We start from the raw sequence: 6,000 nt of genomic DNA, 5'->3' as shown, positions 1-6,000 counted from the left end.
AGCGCCAGTTCCTGTTTTTTGCTGTTTTTGGTTTCAGAAATCCTACACAGGAAATATTCTCAGAATTAGACGAAACAAAAGGCCACGTTCCTATTTTTCCTGGGGCTTCACGGAGTCCGAAGGAGAGACGAAGGGGGGCCACGAGGTGCCCACACCCTAGGGGAGCGCGGGCCACCCCTTGGCCACGCCGCCAGGTGGGGACCCCACCTCGTGACTCCACCGACATCGCCCCTTCGCCTATATATTCTCTCCGTCGCGAAAACCCTAAAACACCCGACGATATTCCACGAAGAGTTCGGTAGCCGCCGCCATCGCGAAGACAAGTTTCGGGGGACAGAATCTCTGTTCCGGCACGCTGCCGGGACGGGGAATTGCCCCCGGAGTCATCTCCATCGACACCACCGCCATCTTCATCGCCGTTGCTGTCTCCCATGATGAGGAGGGAGTAGTTCTCCCCGAGGCCGAGGGCTCTACCGGTAGCTATGTGGTTCATCTCTCTCTCCCATGGTGTGATCTTTATGTGATCGTGAGCTTTGTATCACTATTAATCTATGTGCTACTCTAGTGATGTTATTAAAGTAGTCTATTCCTCCTCCATGATGTAAAGGTGACAGTGTGTGCATCATGTAGTACTTGGCGTAGGTTATGATTGTAATCTCTTGTAGATTATGAAGTTAACTATTACTATGATAGTATTGATGCGATCTATTCCCCCTTTCATAGCTATTGGTGACGAGTGTGTATGCTATGTTAGTACTCGGCCTAAATTGCAACGGTCTATTATGCACTCTAGAGGTTACTTTAATATGAACTCCGGACGTTGTGGAGCTTGTTTACTCCGGCTTGAGGTGTGCTTTTATAGCCCTACACAATGAATGGTGTTTGTTATCCAACAAGAGAGTGTTTGAAAGTAGCACAAGTGAAGAGAAGTTATTTATTTATGTGATCATTGTTGAGAGTGTCCACTAGTGAAAGTATGATCCTTAGGCCTTGTTTCCAAGCATTGAAACACCGTTTCCAACAAGTTCTGCCACATGTTTGCTTGCTGTCATTTTTATTTCAGATTGCAATTACTACTTACAATCATCCATATTACTTGTATTTCACTATCTCTTCGCCGAACTAGTGCACCTATACATCTGACAAGTGTATTAGGTGTGTTGGGGACACAAGAGACTTCTTGTATCTTAATTGCGGTGGTTGCTTGAGAGGGATATCTTTGACCTCTACCTCCCCGAGTTCGATAAACCTTGGGTGATTCACTTAAGGGAAACTTGCTGCTGTTCTACAAACCTCTGCTCTTGGAGGCCCAACACTGTCTATGGGAATAGAAGCGTGCGTAGACATCAAGCTATTTTCTGGCGCCATTGCCGGGGAGGTAAGGTAAAAGGTATTCACATCATCCGACTACTAAGCTATTTCCTAGCACTGTTGCCGGTGTGTGAGTGCTCGAAGTTATTTCCTTTAGATCCTGCAATTATATCTTTTTGTTTCTTGTTTTTATTTTCACTAGTTAGGCTTAATGGAAAACAACAAAAAAATTAGAGATCTTTATGAACTTTATATTGAATTAGGACATGATGTGTTTGAAGAGAGAATTAAAAAATCCATGGAACTTTGTTGGCAAAATAGTTGTAGCAATGTTATTAGCATGAACTCTTTGAATACTATTATTGCTAATGCTATGGAAGAATTTAAGCTTGGGGAAGCTGGTTGTGATATTTTTAGTCCCCCAAGTTTTGAGGAGAAAATTTTCTTTGATGATACTTTGCCTCCCATTTATGATGATTATAATGATAGTGGTATTATGGTGCCACCTACTATGGAGGATAAAGTTTATTACTCCCTCTGTTCCATTCTATAGTGCCTATATTTTTTGGCATGGAAATTAGCGCAAGGGTATTTTTTACACAAGACCCCTAACTAAATGATTTGAGATCAACGTAAAATTTGGGAAATCCATATCTTCCTAACTTACCATATTAAATTTGGGAGCTGGACGATTTGGGAGCTGAACGGGGAGGGGGTAATTGAAAAAAAGCTAAGCTACAACCTTATATTTTGAAACAAATGTCAAAAATCTATAGGCACTATAGAAAGGAACGGAGGGAGTATGATTATACCATGCCTGCAATTTATGATAATTACAATGATGGTTGTGATAGTTTTACTCCCACTATTACTAATAAAATTGATTATGCTTATGTGGAGAGTAATGATACTTTTATGCATGTGAATAAGAATGTTTTATGTGATAGTTATATTGTTGAGTTTATTCATGATGCTACTGAAAGTTATTATGAGAGAGGGAAACATGGTTATATGCATTTTAATAATATTAAATTTCCCCTCTTTATGTTGAGAATCTTGAAGTTGCGCTTGTGTTGCCTTTCTATGCTTATTGCATTATGCTTACATGACTTATTTATTTACAAGATTCCTTTTCATAGGAAGTGGGTTAGACTTAAAAGTGTTTCTTATTTGCTTTTGATGCTCTCTTTTGCTTCAACTCTTATTTCTTGCGTGAGCATCATTAAAATTACTGAGCCCATCTTAATGGCTATAAAGAAAGCACTTCTTGGGAGATAACCCATGTTTTATTTTGCTACTGTTTTGTTGTGTCTTGGAAGTTGTTACTACTGTAGCAACCTCTCTTTATCTTTATTATATTGCATTGTTGTGCCAAGTAAAGTCTTTGATAGTAAAGTTGGTACTATATTTGGATTTCTGCGCAGGAAAAGATTTTTAGCTGTCACGAATTTGAGTAGATCTCTCTGTAGGAGACTCTTAAAATTATGCCAAAATTCATGCGGGTTCCTCAGATATGTACGCAACTTCCATTCAATTTGAGCTTCTTCATCTGAGCATGTTAAGTGTGTCGAAAAAATTCGTCTTTACGGATTGTTCTGTTTTGACAGATTCTGCCTTTTATTTCGCATTGCCTCTTTTACTGTGTTGAGTGGATTTCTTTGCTCCATTAACTTTCAGTAGCTTTGGGTAATGTCCAGAAGTGTTGGAATGATTGTGTCCTCTCTGAACATGTGAATTTTTGATTATGCACTAACCCTCTAATGAGATTGTTTTGAGTTTGGTGTGGAGGAAGTTTTCAAGGGTCAAGAGAGGAGATGATATAATATGATCAAGAAGAGTGAAAAGTCTAAGCTTGGGGATGCCCCCGTGGTTCATCCCTGCATATTTCAATAAGACTCAAGCATCTAAGCTTGGGGATTCCCAAGGCATCCCCTTCTTCATCAACAACTTATCAGGTCACCTCTAGTGAAACTATATTTTTATTCCATCACATCTTATGTGCTTTACTTGGAGCGTCTGTGTGCTTTCATTTTCGTTTTGTTATCTTAGTTCTCTGAATAAATTGGATCATACCTTGAATGGGAGAGAGACACGTGATACGTCTCAAACGTATCTATAATTTCTTATGTTCCATGCTACTTTTATGATGATACTCACGTGTTTTATACACACTTTATGTCATTATTATGCATTTTCCGGCACTAACCTATTGACGAGATGCCGAAAAGCCGCTTGCTCGTTTTCTCGCTGTTTTTTGGTTTCAGAAATCCTACAAAGGAAATATTCTCGGAATTGGACGAAATCAACGCCCAGGGTCTTATTTTTCCACGAAGCTTCCAGAAGACCGAAGGGAATACGAAGTGGGGCGACGAGGCGCCACCACCATAGGGCCGCGCGGCCAGAGGGGGCCCGCGCCGCCCTATAGTGTGGGCCCCTCGCGCCGCCTCCATTCCTGCGCTTCCGCCTACTTAAAGTCTTCGTCGCGAAAACCCCAGTACCGAGAGCCACGATACGGAAAACCTTCCAGAGACGCCGCCGCCGCCGCCAATCCCATCTCGGGGGATTCAGGAGATCGCCTCCGCACCCCGTCGGAGAGGGGAATCATCTCCCGGAGGACTCTTCATCACCATGATCGCCTCCGGATTGATGTGTGAGTAGTTCACCCCTGGACTATGGGTCCATAGCAGTAGCTAGATGGTTGTCTTCTCCTCATTATGCTATCATGTTAGATCTTGTGAGCTGCCTATCATGATCAAGATCATCTATTTGTAATGCTACATGTTGTGTTTGTTGGGATCCGATGAATATGGAATACTATGTCAAGTTGATTATCAATCTATCATATATATGTTGTTTATGTTCTTGCATGCTCTCCGTTGCTAGTAGAGGCTCGGCCAAGTTGATACTTGTGACTCCAAGAGGGAGTATTTATGCTCGATAGTGGGTTCATGCCTCCATTGAATCCGGGACGAGTGACGTAAAGTTCTAAGGTTGTGGATGTGCTGTTGCCACTAGGGATAAAACATCAATGCTTTGTCTAAGGATATTTGTGTTGATTACATTACGCACCATACTTAATGCAATTGTCTCGTTGTTTGCAACTTAATACCTGGAAGGGGTTCGGATGATAACCTGAAGGTGGACTTTTTAGGCATAGATGCATGCTGGATAGCGGTCTATGTACTTTGTCGTAATGCCCTGATTAAATCTCATAGTAGTCACCGTGATATGTTTGTGCATTGTTATGCCCTCTCTATTTGTCAATTGCCCAACTGTAATTTGTTCACCCAACATGCTATTTATCTTATGGGAGAGACACCACTAGTGAACTGTGGACAACGGTCCATTCTTTACATCTGAAATACAATCTATCGCAAACTCGTTCTTTCTTGTTCTTCGCAAACCAACATCATCTTCCACACTATACATTTAATCCTTTGTTTACAGCAAGCCGGTGAGATTGACAACCTCACTGTTACGTTGGGGCAAAGTACTTTGATTGTGTTCTGCAGGTTCCACGTTGGCGCCAGAATCCCTGGTGTTGCGCCGCACTACACTCCGCCACCAACAACCTTCACGTGTTCATTGACTCCTACTGGTTCGATAACCTTGGTTTCTTACTGAGAGAAAACTTGCTGCTGTGCGCATCACACCTTTCTCTTGGGGTTCCCAACGGACGTGTGTCTTACACGCCATCAAGCTCTTTTTCTGGCGCCGTTGCCGGGGAGATCAAGACACGCTTGATACGTCCATTTTGCATCACTATTTTATATCATAATTTGCTGTTATTCATTGATATTTCTCATATTTGGAGATGATACTTATGTTATTTCATCTATTTTGCATGTTTCATGATTATTGGAGGATCGCGCACCGGAGTCAGGATTCTGCTGGAAAAAGCACCGTCAGAATGCGATATTTCGGAAGATCAACAGTTGACGGAAATTATATGAAAAATCCTATTTTTCCAGAAGGCGAAGAGAGCCGGAAGGGGAGCCGAGGGGACCCGAGGTGGGCCCACCTCATAGGCCGGCGCGGCCCAAGGCCTGGCCGCGTCGCCCAGTGAGGAGGGGGCCCACAGCCCCCTCTGGCCTCCTTTTCTTCGCGTACGTCTTCGCCCCGAAAACCTAAGCTCCAGAGGATAGTCGCGAAGAGTCACAGCCGCCTCTGCGGGGCGGAGAACACCAGAGAGAAAAGAGCTCTCCGGCAGGCTGAAATCTGCCGGGAAATCCCTCCCGGAGGGGGAAATCGACGCCATCGTCACCGTCATCGAGCTGGACATCATCTCCATCATCATCTCCATCATCATCATCATCATCATCTCCACCATCTCCACCGCTGCACCTCGTCACCGCTGTAACAATTTGGGTTTGATCTTGATTGTTTGATAGGGGAAACTCTCCCGGTGTTGATTTCTACTTGTTATTGATGCTATTGAGTGAAACTATTGAACCAAGGTTTATGTTCAGATTGTTATTCATCATCATATCACCTCTTATCATGTTCCATATGATGTCTCGTGAGTAGTTCGTTTAGTTCTTGAGGACATGGGTGAAGTCTAAATGTTAGTAGTGAATTATGTTGGTTAGTATTCAATGTTATGATATTTAAGTTGTGGTGTTATTCTTCTAGTGGTGTCATGTGAACGTCGACTACATGATACTTCACCATTTATGGGCCTAGGGGAGT

Source organism: Lolium rigidum, chromosome 5 (assembly GCF_022539505.1).
Source record: "Lolium rigidum isolate FL_2022 chromosome 5, APGP_CSIRO_Lrig_0.1, whole genome shotgun sequence".
NCBI lineage: Eukaryota > Viridiplantae > Streptophyta > Magnoliopsida > Poales > Poaceae > Lolium > Lolium rigidum.
The sequence above is the reverse complement of the archived record's forward strand: the minus strand, read 5'-3'. Positions refer to the sequence as shown.